General features: G+C 48.5%; 1 pseudogene; it reads left to right on the top strand.

Moving 5' to 3' along the window:
* Positions 1-5,751: 5,751 nt before the first annotated feature.
* On the top strand, positions 5,752-20,787 carry LOC133344291 (galactosylgalactosylxylosylprotein 3-beta-glucuronosyltransferase 2-like; annotated as a pseudogene).
* Positions 20,788-24,795: the final 4,008 nt, after the last annotated feature.

Raw genomic sequence — 24,795 nt, forward strand, 5'->3', positions numbered from 1 at the left:
ACCACATCCTTCCAGGACCGCCCTTCCAATCTCAACAATACGGTCGGGCTTTCTGTCTTCCGACCTTTAGGTGCCACTCTGGTACCTGTATCGGTTGCCATCTCCCCACCACCCTGCCCACGTGCCCCATACACCGACATCACTTTCTTGCCACATTATATTCTCATCTGCACGGCACGGAAGGGGATTAATCAACACAGAGCCGTGGCTTGAGGTGTTTGGAGAAAACACGCTCAGTATTAAAGCCAGGAAACGAAGCAGAATTGCCAATGTTTTTTTTTATTATCCCTGATAGTTTGCCCATTTTATTATAATGTAAATGTAGATTTGTACTAGAAAATTAGTCTAGAAATATTCTATTCAATTCCCCAGTGCAATTACAGAATTAAAATTACAGCATTTTTCTTCCAACGTTGCCAAACAATTATTACGAATTGCAATTAGCGGAAATTAATGCGTCATTTGTTGGTAATTCAGCAGGTGGCTCCCCCTGTATCGACACAGAGCAAAGACAAAGATCCCCTATATAGCCATAACAGGCTGTTGGGGCAAGTGCTTTAGCGCGCACCTATTTAGGCTGGTACGACACACGAGGGGGGTGGATGGCCAATACTACGCCCGGCCGCCTTTGTCTCGTTAGTGGCAATGTTTCCACACCGTACCAGGTACTCTTTTGAGGCTGAGTCGACCTAGGGGAGGCCCGGGACCGATTCAGATCATCGTTACTGTTGTTGGTCGTGAACGGGACTCGAACTCGGGTGGCCGGGTTCGTAACACAGCGCGCTCACCGCTCCACCACCGCAGACACTCAGCATTGACAGCAACACAAACAGTGTGAGCAGGAGTCAGCGCGCAGCCGCCATGTTGAGCGATCACGCAACGCAGCCTAACGAAGATAAATTCTAAACACGCCCTTCCCCTGCAAACGGCACGCTGGATAATCATAGCCCATTGATTTACTGTCAAGATTATACCTGCCAGAGCATCGGCATGTTTTGTTTTTATGCGTGCGTCCGTTTGCATTGTGTGTGTCTGCCTCCGTGTGTGTGTGTGTGGGGAGCGGTAGTGTCGTGGTTAGCGCGCTGCGCTGCGAACCCGACGACCCGAGTTCGATTTCCGCTCACGGCTAACACCGGTGAGAATGATCTGAACCGGTCTTGGGCCTCCCCTAGGTCGACTGAGCCTCAAATGAGTACTTGGCCGGGCGTGGTGCTGGCCACCCACCCCGGCCTTCATAGCTGCTCGCTTCGAGCACTTGCTCCTATAGCCTGCAAAGGCTACATGGGGGATATTTGTCTGTATACGTATGTGTATGTGGGGGCGTGCATGAGTGGATGTCCACGTGGGTGCGTGCGTGTGGGTGTGTGCGAACCCAGCGACCAGAGTTCGATTCTCGCTCACGGTCAATGCCAGTAAAGACTACCCAAACCGGTCCCGGGTCACCCCTAGGTCGACTCACCATAAGTGAATACCTGTTTCAGTGTTTAAATATCAGCATTGGAGAGACAAAAGTGGCTGGGCGTTGTGCTGGCCGCCCACCCCCTCGTGTGCCGTGCCTGCCTTCATAGGTGCTCGCTAACAGCACTTGTCCCAACAGTCTGTTATGGCTATACGGGTGATCGTTGTCTTTGTTAAGACGTGCTCACAACTGTTAGTCTCGCATTTCTCCAGCAGTTAAAAAATAAGTCTCGCTTTGTTTTCTATTTGCTACTTCGCCACTGCCATAGTAACGTGGAATGCCCACCATAGACTCATGCATATCCGCTGAGATAAGTACCACCCCAACCCACATTTGAGAATAAAGACACTGACATTTTTGTAAGATGCCTTTTCATTCTATCTAATTGCTACCCTCTATAGCCTATCTGTTCTCAGTGCGTATAAAGCAGTGTCATTGCCTAACATGTTAGCTTATAATTTTATTCAGTGTCAAATTCATTTATGAAACAAAGTTTGTAAAATGATGATGTGGTAACAAATCTTGACTTGTGTGGATGGGTACGGTGCGGTGCTGTGGCAAGCAAGAGTCAACATCGATAGAGAGAGAGACGGGGGGGGGGGGACACGCTCTTTAAAAATATCAAAACAGACACGGAGACGTGGGCATCGCGAGCAAACGTGAAGATTGCCCCCCAGACTGACGCACGGGCGATGAAATCCACGTTGTAGATGAATAAACAATTAGCCATGATGTAGTAGATTCCCTTATAGCATCACTTGGTGTGTAATTAAAGTTGGACGTTAGGAAACATTTGAACTTTAAACCGCAATGGGACAGAATGCGAATCGTAAATTATCTCTCGGCGAATGCAAATTGTATTTAGAACTGTCTAAGCAGTGTATAATTCTGAGAAATAATTTTATTTTATACGCGCGAAGAGGCTTTTATCCGATTGTAAAAGCGTGGCCATTTCCTAAATTGTGATATTTTCCCAAACATGTTTCGGCAGAGCAATTTGCACCCCGCATTACTCAGAGTCGCAGTGTTTGCTGCATTGACCAATGCGGCCCAATCGGCACGTTATAGCTGAATGGTCTGGTGGGGATGTGGATATGCTTGCTGCTCCATTGGAGCTATCAGGTTTGATTTACGGTTGTGGACACGACAAATGGACAGGCTTGCCACGTAGTCGGCAAATGCACGGAGCTGAAACGACGACCACAGCGACGCCGACAATTCAGGAACTCGTCACAGGGCCGTCGGATTGGCAAGGGGACGAATCGTAGATCGGCTGAGTCTCGTCATCCAAGAAATGCACAGCAGCCAAATGCTTCTTTATAATAGGAAGCCACTTGATTCTGAGAGGTTGTTGTCACCCTAAAATAAAGACGGAGACACACATCTATATTAAAAACCAGGTACCATCTCTATATACACACTCTCTGTCTTTTTTAATGATGACCTGGAATACTTAAAATAGGCGTGGACAAAAAAAAAACACAACAGTTGCAAAATATCTCAAATTCCATTAATCAAATATGGTATCAGATAACGGGGTGGAGCGGTGGCACCTTGGTAAGCGGATTGCGTTTGGAAGCCAGTAACCTGAGTGTGATTCCTGTCCATGGCCTACCCCCTTCACCAGTACACACTACCCAGTATGGTGAAGAATGTTCCACCACCCACCTCCGTGATGACATGAAGTGGGTTAACCTTCATCCAGTAGTTGATATACAAAGGGCTGTAAATGATTATATATGTTTTATTGTTGTTGCTTACAAAGGCAACACGCCGTACGCGACGCGTCCCTGTATTGGTATACAAGTTGCATATTGAATAGGAAATGCTGCAGTTGGAAGGCGGCAGCGCGGTGACAGATACAATGGAAAAGATTTGTCTGCGAACGCGTTCGTCAAATTAAGGCGGTTGTGTTCGTGTCGCCGGTGCCGTTCACAGCCCAAAATGCATTGCCCCCTAAATTGCCGTTAGATCAGCGCTGTGGCGGCTGCTAATGGGGATCCTTTTCATCCGAACCTATTCAAAGATGTTATTTGTAGTCAACAGAAAGTACACAGGCTGGAGACGTAATAGCACGCCATAATGACACGCCAGAGCCTTAGATATTGGACTAATGAGAATGTATTTGTTTACTCCGCTGCCTCTGTTGTGAAATGAGAACAAGGCAAATGTGACCAACAATCCACAGCATTTAATTGCCATTAAGTACAGCACGCGCGTGATGCTGCCGTGGTGTCATGTTGTGTGTACACCGCAGTTAGTCAATTGCCAGGTCGGGTGTCGTGGAGTACAGTAAACAAACGTGTATGCTCAGTGTGGAAGAGGAGGCCAAATACCCTCTCGAGAGGGGGCTCTCGAAAGCTCCCTCTCGCTGAGGCCCTTCTGCCAGCAGTGCCTTGGGTAAGTAATTGCAGGGCTGCACCTTTACCATTATGGTGAAATAAAGGTTGCAACTGCACGACTGAGCGAAATTTCACGTTTGAGCAGATGTCCTGTCTACCTTTGTAAAAAAAAAAAGAACTGAAAGCCAGAGAAGCTCGATAGGTCCTGAACTGGTTAAATAAAGACCCCTTGAATTGCATTGATTTATCCCAATGCCGTGCAGGCACTGCACGTGTCTTATTGACGGAACGGCTCGCCCTGGGAATTCCATTTAGCTGTGGGGGGGTGGGGGGCAGTCGTCGGGTCAGACATAATATTACGGGGGATCACATCTGGCTGTCTCTCAAGCCAAACACTGCTCCTTATCTCACCGGTGGGCCGCCGCATTTGTGTTTAGATTATTTTGCTCCTCTAAGAGGAGTGCTCCTGCCCTCTCCTATTCACAGAGGCGCGCCGCTGCACATCTGTTGGGAGTTACCATGGTTCGCGCCGCCGTGCGAAGATTAACGGAATCATGTTAACACTGTAATCGCCTGGCTAGCACTGCAAATAGAATACAAAAAAGAGACTGATTATTTTACCCGGGAATCTCAATCTCGATGTTTGGGTGACTTCATTCATTTGTCTTCGGTCTCTTGTGGGGGGAAATCAGTGAACTCTGAGAAAACCAAAGCACATGACGGCTCATCACGCCGCACTGCTCTCTCCTGGCCACTTCACAGCCCTACGCATTACAACACCGGCCACGGAAAGTCGCACCCAACCCAGAACCAACCAGACTCAACCGTGCTGAGCTGCTTCCGAGATGCGACGAGATCAGATGCATGTAGGGTGTCTGGGTCACAAGTGGCTAAGAACGCATGACCCACAATGGTACGTATTCGAATTCAAATCCGGTTCAGGGGCTGACTCGGCCAATCGTCCATCTGATGTGGATAAAAAAAAGAGTACCGGACTGATTTGTTCAAGTAAACAATGGTTGTCTAATGGAATGCCTGACCTTCCTGAAATGAGTCTTGAAGGTCAGTGATGCATCGTGGTTACATACCTGACGTTAATAGTATTGCAGGTCACGATAACAGGGTGTTTGGTCAGTTGTTGAACTCCAGCTTAGATCGCTCTAAATATAGATGTGTCGTTAAACCCGCCACCACCCGACACAGCCAATTAATAAGGTTTATCACGGAAACAAACCCACAACACGCGGCAATGGGGGGGGGGGGGGGCGAAGTGTTGTGGGTATACTCTCCAACACACCAGTTTGCTGAACTAGTAACTAATTGACACGTGTGATTACGTGACAAGCCTTACTCATTGGCTATGGCAGTTGGTGGCGGGTTAACCGACACATTTATATTTACACGATCTAATCCCCCCCAACTCCCCCCCCCCTCTATCATGAATGATATTGGTCGCCAAAGCCTCTTACGTGCTAAAGTCATTGTACTGTTCATAATTCACAGGGTCAGTGTAGACATCTCTCGACGCGGGGTTCTTGGTCATCGCCGGGAGTCAAACTCAGTTAGACGGGCTCAAATGTTTAGTGCACCAACCACTTCGCCCCCCCCCCCCCCCATTACCGCGTGTCTCCGTGGATTTGTATGACGACTCTAAGTTCAGTGCAGCGCGGAAGAGGAGCTAAGCGCCGGGTGACTGCAAGGCAGCTTCGGAGTGCTCTTCCAATGAAAGGCACCGTATAAAAGTGATTTATTATCATTTGGAACAGCCACACTCGGGGGTGTTCTGAGTGTCCTGCTCTCGGGGGAGGGGTGGTGGTGGGGCTAGAGGGGGTGTGCGCGTGTACCCCTGCTTATGACACTCTCCGCCCCACTCCCCCACCCGCCACCTCCCCTTCCTTATCATATAAATTTACGAGGTCTCTCTCGCACTCGATGCATTTGCAAGGGGACTCCAGTCACACAGCTCCACCTACCGCACGCACCGTGGCAGGAGTAGGCGCAGAATGGGAGCGTTACAATAGAGCGGCGTGTGCGTGCGTGCGTGCGCACGTCCACGCGTACGCGCGGCTTCTCTCGGCACCACGGCGCGGCGTATAAACTGTCGGTAGCATTGTGAGCCTAGTCCCAGAGTTCATTCATACACGGGTCGTGGCTGAATCGTCCTTATGACGTCGCTTCGCAAAACAAAAGCCGGAGACAAAGGCGTCCGGAGAACTTGGCTGATGAATGAATTGGACGGATACATCAATTAATCTACACTGTGGATGAATGGAGGCGACGATGAATGAACGAATGGATGGTAGGGTGGCAGAGTTAATTAATGAATGGGCGTGACGGAGGTGCACTTGGGCTCCAGTATCCTCTTCCGTGTGCCATGCCCACCAGCCCAGCTCAACCCCAGCCTCCACCTCTGTGTGATCTCCAGCCCATGCAGCAACATAAGCAGCAGGTGGTGGTCGTGTTACTGTTGCCGGCGGTCTCATCATGAGGTCCTACAGGTTCAGCCGCCTCCTCGCCGCTTTCCCCTGGCTCCTGGTCGCTCTGCTCGTGGCCGACTTCAATTTGAACCGAGCCGGACCCAGAACGCCCACGTCCTCGCCGACTGAGAGGATATTGCAGCAGCAGCAGCGGCACCTACAGCTGCAGAAGCTGCGGCCGCACGCACCGTCACCTCTCGCACGGCCCGCAGCAGCGGCGGTGGCAGGAGCAGTGCCGGCACGAGCAGCAGCAGCTTGGAGGCTTCGACCTCTATCGGTGCCGCAGCCGCCTCCCCCTCCTCCTCCTGCACCTCCTCCTCTTCCCATTCACGCTGCAGCTGCAGCTGCGGCAGTGTTAGTATCAGCGGAAGCTCAAGGGACACCTGCAGCAGTGATCTACGTGGTGACGCCCACGTACGCACGGCCGGCTCAGAAGGCGGAGCTCACGAGGCTTGCGAACACGTTCAGACAGGTGAACCTCGCTGCCTTGCTGTCACTCACTCGCTTGTCTATGGACACACTAGGACAAAGATCCCCGTATATAGCCTGAACTATTGGGGCAAGTGTTGCGGGCGAGCACCTATGAAGGCTGGCACACGAGGGCGTGGGCAGCCAGCACCACGTCCGACTGCCTTTGTCTTCCCAGTGACGATGTTTACTCATCGCACCAGATACTTATTTGAGGTTGAGTCGACATAGGGGAGGTCCAGTACCGGTTCAGATAATCGTCACTGGTGCTGGCTGTGAGCGGGGAATCGAACTCAGGTGGCCGGGTTCGTAGCGCAGCGCGCTAATCGCTACTAAACTATCGCAACACGCAACCGGCACACACGCGCCAGCGTTTGGGAGGCTGCTGCTGCTGCCGCCGGGTGTAATGGTGAGCGGTCTGGATTAGCGAGCCGAACGGTTCTATTAGATTTACCCGCACGGCAGTTGAAGCAATTGACAAGTTTGTTAAGGCGATTAAATCTCTCTTCCCCTTCCCTCTGTCCACCCAGCTGTAGTATGAATGGGGTTTGCCGCAGTTGGTCGATGAGTGGAGGTCGCGTGTGGTGGGTGGAAGGTGTGGGTACTTTACACCTCTGGAGCTAGGCTCAGATGGAAAGGGGAAATGCTGCAAACAGCAGCATGGACCGTGATTGGGACCACCGCGAGTCGCAGATCGCGAGCAATTCCTGCGGCTCTGGGTGGCGCCACGGTGGCTAGGAGATGTTAACTCCCTCGCCTGGATATGCAGGAGGTCGTGGGTTCGTTCCCGACCCTGACGCGTGCTGCTGTATATTTGGAGTTTGAGTCTCTCATCGTGGTCGCGTGGATTTTTCTCTGGGTCATCCGGTCTTTTCCTCCACATTTAAAATCAATGTCACGCGTTTAACGTATTTGTCTGCTTTAACTTTCCACACGATAAGCCACTTCTTTGAGCTATCACATGTGACCAAATCGCTTTTGAAAAAAAGCTATATAGCTCAGTGGGCCTTATCTGGTGAAATAAAAAGTTTAGTTTAGTTTAAGCAGAGGAGAATCCGCTTTGCTCATGTGCATCTCTTTCCCCATTCCGTTCTAGTTAATCCAGTATAATACCTCAGACGTGAAAGTTAAGCATCAACATGGTGAAGTATGCTCAAACAATTCCCCATGACCCAACACAGCGTGGGGAGGCCGTTATTGGCAAGGGGGGGCTGTCAATTTAAATAAAACCACCCCGCCTGAGTGTGCATCCCATGATCACTGTCATATGTGGCATGTGAGACTCCCCAACTTGCAAGGCAATGGGATGCAGTACAGGTGACCCTCGATTTACGAAAGGGATGCGTTCTTCCAAAAACAAACGCGTGAAACGAAATGTTGTAAATCGAAATGCCTTTTCTAATTAGTTTATGACAAAAAATTATGGATGTGTTTCCTACTCCTAATGTAAAAATATTGACCCACTTTGACGATACAAAACATGTTAACAAATAATATTAGTACGATTGAAAAATAATTAATTACAAAGATAAATTCTTAACTATTTCTGGGAACTCACCAAAACATCCGCTGCATGTTGGAATGACTTGAGGAGGTGACATGGAGGCGTTACCGTTTCACTGTGACGCTGTCAAACGAGAAGCAACCTTCTCGTTTGATGATCTCGTGGCACGTGCCAGAGTGAAATTTCATTAATGCGGAATTTAGATTTCGTAAATCAAAAAGTGTTCATAATTACCAGGGCTACCTGTACATCTATTTCAGAATTAGTATTTAGCGTGGAGGAATCCGATGAGCTATAAAGCTTTTTTCACAGGTGCCCAGTGGAGGCAGGTCAAAACGTTACTTTGGTTACGGACCAAACAGGGCGGATGTTTGAGTGTTTTCCTCTCGTATGCGTGGGTTTTCTCCAGGCATTCCCATTTCCTTCAACGTATACAAACTCAATGAGGATGTTGCAAAACATCCTAAGCAGGAGCATGTTGAAATACGAGTATTGAGACTCAGTGATGCCTTTGTATACTGTATCACGGTACTGTATGTATTTTATACATTATTCGGCTTGGAGAAATGAAGATACGATGAGCTCTTGCTTTGGATCATTGGGGCTCAGAGTTTGCACTTAATGCTTGAGAATCTATTGTTTTTCTCCACAATATAATCTCAAGGATTTGGCAACATTGGCTCTTGGATGTGAATTATAATAATACGTATAAGTTGTCTGTTCTACTGACCTAGTTACAGAATCATCTTGCGTATGTCACTTTCACAGCTCCTGTAGCAAAATGTGAAATCCAAATGATAGACACCCAGCGGATAAATGCCTGTCGCCTGAAGCATTGCCATGTAAACCCCTTTCCCGAGAGGCAATTTAAAATTCATTATTCCACTTTTAAAATCAGATACCTCCAAAATATATTTACAGATAGTATACGCGTGAGTGTGTGGGGAGCAGTAGTGTAGCGGTTAGCACGCTGTGCTGCTGCCACCCGAGTTCAATTCCCGCTCATAACCAATAACAGTAACAAATATTTTAATCCGTCATGGGCCTCACCTAGGTCGACTCAGCCTCAAATGAGTAGTTGGCGAGATGTGTAAAACATTGGCACTGGGGATACAAAGGCGGCCGGGCGTTGTCTTGGTCATCCACCCTCTCGTGTGCCGTGCCGGCCTTCATAAGTGCTCGCTCACAGCACTTGCCCCAAGAGTCTGTTACGGCTACATAGGGCATCTCTGTCTTTGTGTGTGTGTGTGACAGAGAGTATGAATGAATGGTTTTGTCATGAGGGAAGATGTACGTACCTACTTTAGGCTTGGCCACTTTTTAACCTTCAACACTTCGAGGCTGTGTCAACAAAGCTTTTTACAGATAACACACGTTTAAAATAAATCGTCGTTTTCTTGACATAGTGTTGTAGTGGTGAGTGCACCGCAATCCGGACCTGGCAACCTGAGTTTGATTCCTGGCCACAGCGAGCATCAGTGGTCAGTAATATCTGAATCGGTCCTGCACCCCCTCCACCCACTGACCAGCGTGGTGAAGTATGGTCAAACAAAACAATTGTTTGGCCAACAGATATTTTATGAGACACTCTGATAGGAGCTTACTTGTTATACTGCAGTTTATAGGAAAGGATGAATTCAGTTTATATTTCATTGCAGTGTCGGTGGCTATCTCACTCAGTCTCTTCGTCATCCACCAACCCTACCCAAGTCAAGGGATTACAGGCGTGCATCACCTGGCAAATTTATTGCATCAAAAGAGTCGTCCTTTTCAGAAACACTTTTGAACAACGAAATCAATGAGACAATCACACTTACATTAAATAATACACCAGAGTGCAGAAGTTAATACAATGAGAACCGTGTTGTGGGATGTCAACCGTGGTCACCCCAGGATTAAAAAATCCCGCGTTAAGGGATTACACACGATTGCTCTGCCGTGGCCGTTATGCACTCCCCTGTACCTCTTCTACAAGGTTAGCAAAACAGAGTGAAACAACAAATCACAGTCAACCCAAACAAATTGAAATTTTTTTTTTCTCATTGTCTATATTAGGCATTCCATCTTTATCTCACGTCACTACACTGGGAAATCAAGGTGTGAACTTTGAGCTGCAAATGTCTCATCCCATGAGGGGGTTACAACCTCCTGCGATTCAAAGCTGCTGCTGGGAATTCCTTTCACCCGGACTGCGTGGGGCGAGGGGTCACGGGAGGGTCTCTGAATTAATCCCACCCCGACATCTCCGTGTGTTCACTGCAAATTCAGTAATTGAGACTGGAGTGGAAGATGATGCAAATGCCATTTGCAATTAAAATTCGTAGCCTCTGCTACTTTTCCACGAGAACATAAATCCGTGCCCTGACCACTTTAAGTGTGCCGCGTGTGGTGCTGCGCTCAAAGCAAACGCTGAGCGAGTGGACGGGTCAAATACCAGTCACAGGGTTGACTTGGCCTATCATCCATAACCTCGCTCGTTGAAAATTCTGTCTTATATGTGAAATGATAAACTCATTCTGTAGATCATTTTATATATATGTATAGAAGCACATGTCGCGTGCATTGTGGAGAGCACGGAAGTTACGTTACAGATTCAAGTGCCTTCACAGGATCCCAGCATTGCCAGCACGGTCCTCTGACACATCAGGCACCCTCCCACGTGGCCACCTCAATGTTGATCTTTAAAAAAAAATACTATTTGGTTCACTTGTCTAAAGATCAAAAATGTAATTGTGCAGCCCTGCGATTACTGACACCACTCCTGGCAGAAGGGCCTTGACTACGGGAATCTTAAGAGAGCGGGTATTCTGCCTACACTTTCACGCTGGCCAGACATTTTGGAAGAGCTGGGAGTACCCACGCTTTACCCCACCACGCACGACCTACCGATCGAGTGTGGTGGAGCATTCTATACTGCGAGGTGGACAAGTGTGGGGTGATTTGAGAAACTCGCCCGGAGTTTCAACTGCCGCGTCATTGAGATTGAGTTGAACTGACGACCTCTGGATATGCCAGTCCAGTGTGCTAATAACTACACCACATCTGCATGTCACAGCAGGCGCATTGAGATAACAAAATAAGTGAGTCGCAGTGAAGATGTTAGTTTGTCATGGGCGTACTGGGAGTAAGAAAGAGAAAATTCAGCCACACGTCAGACAACTTACATGGCTGATTGCACAATTACGACAATGAGCGATCACAAAAAAAATGTCGTACCCTGCTGCTCCAACTGGCATGCTGATAGATGGAATCGATCCGGCGACACTCTGGATTGCAAGTGCGGTACCCTGACCGTTCACACCACGGAGATATCCACCCACTCTGTTCATTCGCCCAGATGAGTCCAGACAACCGTGCGTGCGATGCGCCCAAAACGTGACGACAGCCCCGCGTTTAAATTCCGGGCGCGCGACGGCAGGTGCCGTGGCTGCACTGGGTGCTCGTGGAGGACGCGCCTGTCGCGGTCGCCCATGGTGCGCGCCCTGCTCGCGCGCTCCGGCGTGCCCGGCGCCACGCACCTGTGCGCCGTCACGCCGCGCCGCTACCGCCGCGCCGGGCTGCCCCGCGCCAGCGAGCAGCGCAACGAGGCGCTGCGCTGGCTGCGGGGCGAGGCGGCGCGCGGGCCCCTCCCCGCCGTCGTCTACTTCGCCGACGACGACAACACCTACAGCCTGGAGCTCTTCCACGAGGTGAGGTCGCGGAGGTCGAGAGGTCATCGTCGTCGTGGCCCGTGCCATCGACGCCGCCTCGTCTCGACGCCGCTGCCGCTCCCACTTCCGTTAGATCCGGCCAGCGGTCGCAGTTGGCTCCCGCTCTCTGGAATGTCCACTTACGGCCTCGGCACAACCGGGCGTTCTTCCCCACCCACCGCCCACCCCCGTCGCAGTCGATACGCCAGCATCGCACCCCACCACCACCACCACCTTTGCCACCCCAGCGTCGATGTGTTCACACACTGCACCGGATACTCATTTGAGGCTGATTCGATCTAAGGTAAATCCCAGGACGACTGCAGATGTCATTTACTGCTGTGTTGTGCATCGTGGTCAGCAATAAAACCTGCGTCGTCTCTATGATGGCAGAGCGATGCACACATGGGTGGGCATGGGCCTTGCCCAGGCAAAGGGGCCCAAGCACTGCGCTACGCATAGGGGAGTGGGGGGGACAACGACGCCGGGAAGGGGATCCCGGTTCATTCCTTGCACCAGGGCCCATGCCGACCACGCAACTCCACCTCCCCACGCGTCAAACCTCGTTTGCCAAGATTGTGACGTCATGCATTCACTGCTGTGCCACCGCTTCCCACACACATATAAAGGGTGGGCCACAAGTCAGAACACATAGGGTTATTAATTTAAACTCTGTTTTTTTTGGTAAAGTCACGTAGGTAAAAAAGAAAATAAATAAATTAAATCACGACGTTTCGGAGGCAACACAAGCCTCCGTCTTCGAGTGGAACCGTCACAGCAAAGTTACTGTATCAAGTGAAGAGAACTCTAAGAGACACGAGATTATATACAGGTTAAGGGGGGGGGGGAGGAGCCAGGATGGGCCGTGGAAGCTTGTGTTGCCTCCGAAACGTCGTGATTTTATTTATTTATTTTCTTTTTTACCTACGTGACTTTATCGACAAAACCAAAGAGTATGAACTCTTGCAGTCACGAAAACTTCAAATCTAGAATTTATTTAATTTACTTGAAATACCGGCATTAAAAATTTAATAGTTTTTTTTATTTCAGTTAATAATTAACCTGTTATCATAGATGACGTTAAAAAATGGGAAGAAAATTGACGAAAGACGAACGAGTTCAATTCGATTTTATGTACGCTAAAGAAAGCAGCTGCAATTTAAAAAAAAAACACAATGCATTTCAACAGATAATTAATGCATTCATTGATGTTCATGAAAGTCAGTTTGATCATGTGTTAAAATAAATAAATAAATGGAATAACCCTATGTGTGCTGACTTGTGGGCCGCCCTGTACATGCATAAATTATATTTGGCAATTAATTTGATGCCACCCGAAATCAATTGCTGTCTTCCACGACTTATCCTCCTCTTCAAGGCATCAGATTTATCTGCCTGCATCTAGGGAGACAAAAAATGCTTTAAAAATATGAAGAGAGTGCGCATTGGGGTTTAAATCATTTACACACGCCGCCTGTGCCAATTAGAACTTGGGCCATGATCAATTACTTGCCAGCGGTATTTCTAAACAATTATTTTAATTGTTGTGCTGACGGGATTGGGGATTGTCAAACGAGTGTGTGATGGCACGTATCTTCACTGGTGGCCGCAAACCTATGATGTAAATTCCATATTTCCATGGTAAATAAAAAAACCCACTGGTCTCATCCCACAAATGTGTACTGTATTGCATCAGTGGTGGAGCGTGTTTGGTATTCGCCCCGGTGAAATTAATTAAATGGGGCCTCCTGTCCAATTTCTCTCCTCTTCGTAACCCGCAACGGAGGACATCTCCAGCCCGGTGCATCATAGGAACGTGGAATTTCCGCTACTGCCTGAACATCGCCAGTGCGGATGCGGATGGGCACCACCCCCACGTTTGTTTGAGTGGCGAAATGTGTTCGTGATTTATTTAAATACACGGGGCCGTGCCGTTAAACTGCATCTCATCTTACGGTGTCCGCTTCTGCCACCTGCTGGTCAGCTCGAGAAAATTGTCGCGTGCTCACGTCCAAGGGCGCGTGCTTGGGGATGCCAACATTACAGATAAAGATCGAGTGAAAGAGTTCCATACCCATTGGAGCAGTGTTCATCTCCGTACAGCCCTGAACCAGTGTTGGGAAATTCTCGCTCATTGAGATGACCAGCATAGGAGATCTAGTCAAATAATAATAGTGCACCAATTCGGCTGTCCACACTGATATACAATCACTCTCAGACCACGTAGCTTTAGGAAGCTGTTCTGGCAGTCTCCATCTAAAGTGACTCAGTTTTATCGTCGCTTTTGATTTATCGTCCTGAATGTTTTCAAAACGAGTTCCTCTCAACAACGCACGTTTTATACAACGCGCTCCCTGCACGAGCTGCTGCAACGCGGCGAGAGTTTTGGAATGAGAGCGACCTCCCCCAGTTTGACGCGGAATGTGAGGGTTGCATCGTCACTCTGTCTCCACGATGACTCCCATACTGACACGGTTTGCTTGCTCGCATTCATTGTGACGGTGGCCTAAGGCAAGACGACCACAATGCACCTCTTCAGAAAATGCTGATGGTTGTTGCATAGCGCACAGCGCTTGTGTGCTTTTGCACGTCTACGTGTTGTTCGAAACTGTGACTTGCACTAGAAATTGGTGACCATACAATTACCACTAGACGCAGGCGAATATACGAATACAGGGACACAAACGAATGCACTTATTTTAAATTGCCAACTTGAAATGGCACTGTTGCTGTCTCATTGTATTTGCATTTCCCATGTGTGTCACCACATGCTAATGACAATGCTGCAGCTGTAACCTCCGATGGCGCCTTTGGAGTTTGGTCAAATAATTAACACTGAGCACCGAGGGAATGCAGAGCAGCATCTGTTGCAGGCCAAAAATAAGCACAGGGACCCTGGGAATGTAATCGTAGCAAACCAACAGCAATCTTTATATATATGTTAATACGAGCTCCCATTCATTCGCATGTCAGTTTCTACTAATTGTTCAAGAGTAACATTGCAGATAATACAAAACATGCGAATTTGGTTGTAAGGCATTTTTAGTTCAAAGATCAAAGAAGTCTCCATGCTCAAATGAGCAGTACAGCGATGCTCATACCAGTTAGCGGCCCGGAGCCACTCGTGGAAATTACACATTCCTATGGTGGGGACAAGTCTCTCCAAATACATTTTCCACAAAACAATACTCATTTATTGACCTCAGAGGGATGATCGGCTGATTCAGCTGCAGAGTAGAGAGTTGAACTCAACCGCCGTCCCACCACCATTATCGGCCATGATCTATCAACCGCTAGACGAAGGGCTCAACAAGCTGTTCACCGCCTCTCATGGTCACGCAATACAACATAACAGTAGTCCACTCGGCCTAAAAATGAGCACCAGGAAAGATCTGGTCAACATCAGCCTACAACCCTGGCCTCAACCACCTCCTCATTCAGCGTGCAATGGTGGCCATAGCATACACTCGCTAGAGCTGGATCCACGTGTGAGGGATCAGTTGCAGCATGCATTAGTTGCATGCAAACGTCCAACTTGGGTTGCATGCAGCTGAGTCGCTGAGATGTTTGTATGCCCAGTATGGATGCGGAGCTTCGTTCGCACCGTGTACGTAGCCAAACCGCGCTCATCGGAGGTGTGCTCCCGGAATTGACGGCACTTTCTTTCGCACCTGTCCGTCGTCGTGCAGATGCGGGATACGCGCAAGGTGTCCGTGTGGCCCGTGGGTCTGGTGGGCGGACGGCGGTACGAGCGGCCCGTGGTGCGAGCGGGACGCGTGGTCGCCTGGTACACGGGCTGGCGGCCAGACCGGCCCTTTGCCACCGACATGGCCGGTAAGTCCACTGAAGGAAAATCGGTCGGACGTTTCATATTCAGTCTTACACGTAGGCTTTCGCGACCAATGTTATTTATAATAAAGGTTTTTGGGTTAGAGTGCGTAAATATAAATGTGTCATAACCCATCCACCACCCGATACAGCCGGTAAGGTTTGTCACATAAGCAACGTGCCAATCAGTTACTACTTCAGCCCACCGGTGTGTTGGAGAGTAATTGTAAATGTGGATTTACTCTCCAACACACCGGTGGGCTGGAGTAGAAACTAACTGGCGCGTTTTTTACGTGACTAACCTTACTCGCTGTGTAGGGTGGTCGAGGGTTACGGCACGTTTGATATTGGTTTGACATTCGCAACCAAAGCACTTTCCGACAAATCTGTGAAAACCCATAAAAAATCTTATAACTCTCTAACGCTATAACAATAAATCAAAGCACTTAGCTACACCATTCCAACTGGAATATAAAGGAAAGTACTTTTGAGAATATGCGACAAAACCTATTTCTCTGTGTGGCTAAATGGTTTGTTTTTTTGCCATTAGTATGTTATAGTGTGCTATGATATTTGTTATAGGTTTTCACAGACTTTTGGTAGGATTCACGGTGAAACAAATGGCACCACACATTTCCACAAGCGCTTTCCTTCATTTTCCAGTTGGAATGGTGTGGCCAAAGTGCTTTCGTTGCGATTGTCAAACGAATATCAAACGTCCGATCGATTTTCCTTCGGTGGTGAGTCCCACGTGGTCAGTGTCTCCCTTGCTCATCCTCAGCGGTGGTCCCGAGCCAGCTTTGGGATTTCACGGATAATGCCACGGAGTGGTTGAGGCGCCAGTCTTTCCGTAAGGTGACTGCTGTTGACCTCACGCAAAGTGGTAGTGATTTTATTGACTCAGGAATATTGAAGGACTGAGCTGACTACCACACCCCCTTCCATACACTTACAATATACGAATTATTCATGAATATTACTTCTATCTAGGAGTTCTAATTTTATATACATATATATCCCTGCTCAAATAAATACATGTTTCAGTTGGAATTCAGTAGTAAACATTCCACATTCATCTGCTCGGGGCCATTACTTCCATAGGACAGTTGGCTGTTGACTTTCAGCAATATTTTACCATTTCATAAACAAGGCCACCCAGACTAGTTAAACTTACTCTCGTGCTTTGTAAAATCAGGGGGTATGTGAGTGTTTGTTCTTGTAATAGAGCAGTAGCGCAGTTGTTAGCACACTAAACTATAATCTTAGAGACCGAAGTTCAAATCTCGGACATAGCTAACATTAGTTGTGAATATCTGAACCTGCCCTAGGCCTCCCCTAGGTCTATGCAGCCTTAAATTAGTACCCGGTACAGTGTATAACATCAGCACTGGGGAGACAAACGCTATGTTGGCCTTAATATTAGATAATTGCCAACAGCACTTGTTCCAACAGCCTAAAGTCTATATGGATATCTATGTACTTGCCCCAACAGTCTGTTAAAACTTTGCGGGGGATCATTAGCTTTGTGTATTCATGTGCGCGTGTGTGTCCACGTGCGCATGCAGGCTTCGCTGTGAATCTGCAGGTGCTGCTGGAGAACCCCTTTGTGCAGTTTCGGCGCCGGGGTGGTCGCCCTGGGATGCAGGAGTCGGACTTTCTGCGTCAGATCACCACCATGCAGGAGCTGGAGCCCAAGGCTCGCAACTGCACCAAGGTGCAGAAGTTCAGCCATGTGCTCTGTGTCACCAGTGGAGGTCGAGTTGAGTTGATTGCTGCAGGAGGGTCCCGCTGAGCTCGAAAACTCTGAATGCGGGATTCCTGTGTTGACAGCAGATGTGGGGGGGGGGGGGGGGGGGGCGCCAAGGTGGCGAGATGTTAACTACCTCTCCTGATATACAGGGGTCGTGAGTTCGATCCCTACCCTGACGCCTGTATATTTTACGTTTTAATATTGTCCCTGTGGTCACGTGGATTTCTCTCCAGGTCCTCCGGTTTTTCCTTCGACAATTAGAATCATGCGTTACGAGTATTTTGGGTGCTGTAAATTTCCACGTGATCAGCCACTTCATTGGGCTATTCATTTATATAGTAAAATAAAATAAAAATTGTTTAATATTCCATAAAGCAAACAGAGTTTCAAACAAGGTTACAGGATTTACGTAAAAATCCAGGCGCATTTTTTAAAAGTGCACACAAACAATACAAATCAGTGAGCAAACATGGTATGCATGGCAAGTGTCAGGACAAGTATTGCATGGAACATAAATTATCGTCTTATAAATAGAGCAATATGTACTACTCACAAGAGAATAAAAAAAAAACAAATATTCATGGTAAGAGAGCATCTTGCTATGCAACATATAACGAATGGCATCTTGTCAAAGAACAATGAAATTACCAACCCACCGTCAGCCTATCAATTGTTGAAACTGAGATTAAGTATTCTGATGACTATTTACGAGATTGTCCAATGAGGCTGTCCTTGTCTCTTGAGCTCTCATCTGGTTGAACAAAATGCACTTGAATTTTGAATATTGCAACATGCTCATATGATCAGGGAGAAGCATTAGAACAAGCAAAGAACATGTTGGGTTTGTAAAGCATCTAAATGCAAAAGTAGTGCCTTGCCAGCACTGCTTCATTCAGTGAGACTGTGAGAAAAAATGCATACTAAACAATATCACAGCAACAGCCTGCATGGACCATATTTCAACTACTTGTTTTACCAGGTAAAGCACACTGAACCTATATAATCTTCGCATTATCAAATATGGTGGCACTCTTGCTTGCATGGCACATGTAGTGACTGTTACCGTGTGAGAAAATAAATGACAAATATGAAGGAGAGTATAAACTATAAAAACAATAAACTATTTTAATTTGACCAGGTAAGGCCCACTGTGCCTATATAGCTCTGATCAGAAACGACCTGGCCACAAATGTTAGTTCAAAGAAGTGGCTTATCATGTGGAAATTTATAGCAGCCAAATACTTTAAATGCATGTTTGTAAATGTGGATGGAAAAACTGGACTCGGAGGAAAATGCACGCGACCATGGGGAGAACATGCAACTTCAAATGTACAGGCGTCAGGGTCGCGAAAGAACTCACGACCTCCTGTATACCAGGCGAGGTAGTTAACATCTCGCCACCGTGGTGCCTCACATTCCATATACATTTATTATCCCGGACATCCTCGCTGAGTCTCAATACATTTTATTCAGGGGGTCCTGCACTGGGACATTTGATCAATTACATTTTTAACAACCTTTCTCTTCAAGTATATGCACACTGCTTGCAGTGTAACAGTCGGGGCACTGCACTTGCGATCCAGAGTTCGATCTCCTGGCGCGGCAGTTTAAACAATGGGGCAAAGGGTGTCTTAAATCCGCACTCTCCTCCCGCTCCATTCTGTGTTCACCCAACAGTGTAAATGTGTACATCATGGTAGTCAGCAAGCAGGCCGCATTTGGTGCGGTGTATGTATGCTGAACTTCAATCTCACCGTATGTAGCCAAGCGTGATAATTGGAGGTGCTAATCGGGTCTAGTGTGGGTACGTCCACCTAGTCCAAGACATCTGGCCAGCATGGCAGAGTAGGCTAAGATGACCCAAGCAAGGAGCTCTCCTTGTATCGGAGGCCCTTCTGCCATCAGTGGTGTAAGCGAGCAATAGCTCTCTGTTGCCGTTTGCCTGCAGAGGAGGGGGCAATGCAATCGAGGTGCGTGCCCTTGCGGTTCGTCGAGCTCCGAGCGTGTGTCCTTGCGAGCTTTGTTTGCCTGCACCGGTTCACGGGGGTTCACATCACTTCATTTATTGAGGCACGACGAGGTCGCGAGGTCCCGCACTCTGTCGCCCTCATCCTCCCCGCATTTTGCGTTTTCCAATTTCTCTCTCGGGATTGGGCGAATGAATTTCTCTTGCCAATTTTCGCAAACAAGTGCCGCGTCTCTGAAGGTGGTGATTTGGCCAGAACGTCAATGTGCATTCTAACACAATGACTTTATCAGCAAGCGACACTGGCGTTTGCAATTGAAGATACATCTGAAGAACTATACTGTATATATACACCTTTATTGAACAATGTGGCAACCTTCAGGATTGAAATACTCTGTCTAAATATGTGTAATCAATTTTTTGCACGATTTTTGTTTTCATAATACGTTAATTTTTAAGACTCAAGTCGAAGTAGAAAGTGTCTTCTGGCTCAAATTTATGGTGGGACTGTGCTTAAATTTTCAATCGTTTAGCATCAACTTACCATGTCATCATCAATTTCATCATCTTCGATATCGCCATCACCACCACCATCGCTATCACCATCACCATAATCATCATCGTCCCTCCGTAGTTGTTGATATGAGCATCACTAGGGGAGTCTGCACCACTCAGTTTGAACTCAACAGTGCCCAATGGATGGGCTTTAGGAATATATAAAATTTAGCTGCCCCAGTACTGCCGCCAAAAGAGAAGAGGACCTCCAAAGGTTAATCCCGTTCAAATCTTAAACTCTGTCCGGTGCAGTTAAAGTCTATAAAAAAAAACATTGGCTTCTTCCTATTCTTGATACTGTATGAATACCTTTGACTGTTTGCGTTAGAGATTTCAAGCTATTTATATAGGCTATGCATGTGTCACTTGTTACCCAGGACACTTTTGTCATTGAGATATTCCATCTCGAGGGATTAACCATGTAATATTTATTCTTTTTTATTCACTCTCACCCACCGTGTCAGTCTATCCATCTGCTCGTTCACCTGCTCTGCGTCTGTCGTCATCCTCTCTCCATCTCTCCGCAGGTGCTCGTGTGGCATACGCGCACCGAGAAGGTGAATCTGGCCAACGAGCCAAGCGGCCAGGGCGACAGCGTGGAGGTGGAGGTGTGAGCAGCTGCCGCCCTCCCGTGTTTGCAGTGGACATCACCCACGTTGCCCGTGTCTGCACAGTGAGCCCGCACTCCTCGTTGCTATTTCAGTTTACCGAGGACGCCAGGACTTTTCAGTTCAGTTCCTCAAGAAGCTCCCAGCACATGCGAGCGGCATTTCTGGCATCGTGCTGAACAACTCGCAGTACGACTCGAAAACACACGTATTTTTTGGACAATCGCCGATTATATTACAAGTATGCTATTGTCAAGAGGTATTGGACACATCCATTGGAGTGGCGCTCAGACAATGGCAGCCAAGAGAAGCACCTAAAGCCAAATGAGGTTGATGATAATACTATTATAGCCAACCATGGAGGTTGTCTATTGTAATAATATAATAATTTCAACTTGTAATGCACCACATAGTATTTGTTCACTCTCATAGAGAGAGAACGACTCAAAGGGGCGAAGGACCACAGATGAGCAAGAAGGCTGCCACGCGGTGAGCTGGCTCTAAGAATTCTCCAAGCTCTGTGGTCCTCTATAAATGAAGGTGTTATCAACCAATTAATGCACGTTTACATATGGGAGGAAACCGGAGCAAATGAAGAAAACCCATTCGTGGCGAGGGGAAAACACTATCTAATTCAGATGGAGTCGGTGGAGTCCACATTTTTGCTGTACTGCATTCTCGTGGTTGAGCCAGCGAATAGCACCTCCTCAATGACTGCGAGAAGGGAGTTTCACAACATTTGTGCAGTGATCCACCAAACCTCGCCTCCATAGTGCTGGATTATAGGCATGCACCACCGTCACCTGGCTGTCCAACAGCTGAGAAACCTGGCAAAAGGAAAGAAGTGATAACGACTTCTTAGCCTCCAACTTACTTATGCTGTGGAGATACAGCTTTCTGAATGGAGTCAGCAGAACCTTGCATCATGTATCAGAACCGATTAAGTCACATGTTGAGTGTTTTACCAAGCAGAACTTGTTCGGGCTTGTCAATCAGAAATTTTACCTAATAGGAAGTACCTGGCGTTGCCCGGGCGAAAAAGACACACACACACATATCGACTTAGACACATTCAGACATCGACACACACACACAAACACATCGACTTACACACAATAACCGCCATTCGCCGCCTAAGTGGCGGTGACGTCACCACGATGCTTGTGCCAGGCTATGTACACCTTGAGGCCACGTGAAGTGTCGAACGCCCGCTGGCAGGAGGTCAAGGAGCAGACCCAGGTGCCATGGACTGAGACGACTGGCTGATGCACCACCTGTGCCCCCGACTGTGCCAACTTGCTGTGCTTTAGCCACCCGGCGCTCCGCTAGTTGTTGTGAGCGTCGCTCCTCCGCCCTCCGTTGTTGTTGGAGGGCAAATGCCTCCAACTACCCAGAGGCGTCTTTCACGAGCTTCCTCCACAGAGGCTGATCTTGACACCGCTGGTACCAGTCATCGGCAAGTCCACTCAGCTCCACATCCTCCTGCACCACATCACTCCATCTCTCCTCCAACCCATGCTGCACCCATTTAGCCCCCTCTATCTGGCCGAACAAGGCATGTGGTGACTGGGGATGCGGGCTACATGACCCAGCCAACGCAGCCTTGCCTGCCGGAGGAGCGCACCGATGGGACTTTGCCCAGATCTTTCAAGAATTTGTGAGCTCCTCACACAATCCAGCCTGGTTAAACCCAGGATGGATCGTAGGCAGGCCAGCCTAAATGTTTCCAATCGGTGAAGATGCTCCATTAGGGGGGCCCACGTTTCGCAAGCATAGAGAAGGGAGGGAATGACCGCGGCCAAGAAGACTTGAAGCTTCGTGCGGAGCGACAGACCAGGTAGCTTCCACAAAGCGTTATGCAACCGATGAAAATATAATTCCGCTCAACTGATTCTGAGTGAGACCTCTCTCTCCACTCTCTCCACAACTGCCCCATAACCGATTGGGAGTTGTGGGGGTGGAGTGCCTGATGGTACAAAATACCCAGGCAGGTGCTTAGTTTTGGTGGGGCTGATGGTAAGGCCCCACCTCTTAGCGGCATGCTCCAGTTTCAGCAGCAGTGCCTCCAACTCCTCCTCTGAGTGAGCAGCAATTACCAAATCATCGGCATACATAACGTGGTTGACCAATAGGGAGCCATCCCTTGACCGCACCCGGGCATCGATCAGCCTCCCATTGTATCTGTACCAGATGGAAATTCCTCTGGTACAGCCATCAAAGGCTTCACGAACGACGTGGTCGAAAAAGATATTAAATAATGTGGGAGCCAGAGGACATCCCTGTCGCACCCCAAGGTGAACAGGGAATGGCTCCGACTCCTGGCCACATACTTTTATCCCGGGCCTGCTCACCATCATGAAGGTCCTTAATGATCGTGAGCAGAGGGTCAGGGACACCCCGAAAGCACGAAGAACAACCCACAGCCCAGGTCTACTGATGGTATCATAGGCCTTGACCAGGTCAATAAAGCAGATATGTAATTCTTGTTGGAACTCCTTACATCTCTGCTGTAGCAAACGGAAAGAAAATATGGCATCTGTAAAACCACATTGGGGCTCCGCAAGCCTCTCCTCAGCGTGCCTGGCAAGGCGATGTTGAATAATTCTTGCCAGGACCTTTCCCGGCACACTGAGGAGTGAGATGCCCCTGTAGTTGTTACAGTCTGTGTGGTCCCCCTTCTTAAAGAGGGGGACCACAAGGGCATCCTTCCAATCCTGCGGAACCCGTCCAGTGTTCCAAACTGTTGTTATGATGTCATGTAGGGCAGTCTGTGCACATACGCCACCCTCCCTCAGCATTTCGCTTGGGAGATCATCTCTGCCCAGTGCCTTTCCTGGTCTCAGACTCTGGATCGCCTTTAGTACTTCCTCAACAGATGACACCTCAGCCAGCCACTCACAGGGGGTGACTTCTTCCTCCAATATTTGGGGCACCGCAGCCTCAGCAGGGTCATCCCCACTTTTTCCCACGAGGTTTTCCATGTCGAGAGATTTCCCCTCCCCAGGACTACACAGACATGCTCAGCAAATCTGCAAACCTCTTCCTGGGGGTCGCAGATTGGATCACCATTTTTTCCCCTAATGACGGTAATAGATGTGGTGCTGCAGGTTACTTTGTTGATGGAGATAAATAGGGATTTGTGATCACGGGCCATTGAGGCAGACTCCATCTCCTCAGCAACCCGCTACCACCACCCATCCTTGCAGCGCCTCACGGTTCTCCGAACCTCCGAGCGAAGGCTGCGGTAAGCCTGCTCATTCTCTGACGTGGGATGCTATAGACGATTATAGTGGGCCTGTCGCTTTTTCTCAGCCATCCTGAACACCTTCTCTGTTAGCCAGGGTATCTGGGGAGGTCTGGACCACGTACCCAAAGCAGCCATTGCAGCTGCCTGAGTCACAGTCCTAAACTTCGCCCATTTACCCTCGACATCTGGAGGAGTGGGGGACGATGCCAACCCCAGGCGCAAGCGATGATGTAATTCTTGCTTGCCACTTTCATCAGCTAGCTGAGACCAGGCCACCTTAGGTTTGAATGGGGTCCTGGGTGTACACCCACCACCAGAGTGGAAGAATGGCAGGCAAATCTTACAGATGACAAGTTATGGTTAGAGGGCAGATCAGCTCCTCGGTAGGTACTGGTGTCAAGGACATGGGCCCGCATCCGCTGTTCCATCACTATGTAGTCCAGCAGATGTTCTTGCTTGGAGCCGGCATGCATCCATGATGTTGTGTGGATGCGTCGATGCCAGAACAGCGTGTTGGTAATTACAAGCCTATGGGCTGCACAAAAATCTAGTAGCCTCCTACCGTTGTTATTGAGCTGATCTAGCCCATGCCTTCCAATCACTCCAGACCAGGTGACCAACTCGGGAATTTAAGTCACCCAACAAGATGACTCTATCCCGAGGGGCCACTTTACCTAGCACCTGTGACAGGAGGTCACAAAAGGCATCTGACTCATCGGCCTTGCCTGCATCCCTCCACGGATGTTTGTCATCGGTGTGGGCATAAAAAACTACGACCACCACTCCTCGCCTCCGGTTGATGGGAAGGCAAGCACAAAGTAGCCTGGGGCTTACAGCTTCCCACACCTCACCGCCATGCTCCCACGCCCCCTTTATTCTTTTGTTCAGAAGAAGAGCCACCC

Source organism: Lethenteron reissneri, chromosome 19 (assembly GCF_015708825.2).
Source record: "Lethenteron reissneri isolate LAM-NWPU_2019-01 chromosome 19, ASM1570882v1, whole genome shotgun sequence".
Classification (NCBI taxonomy): Eukaryota; Metazoa; Chordata; class Hyperoartia; order Petromyzontiformes; family Petromyzontidae; genus Lethenteron; species Lethenteron reissneri.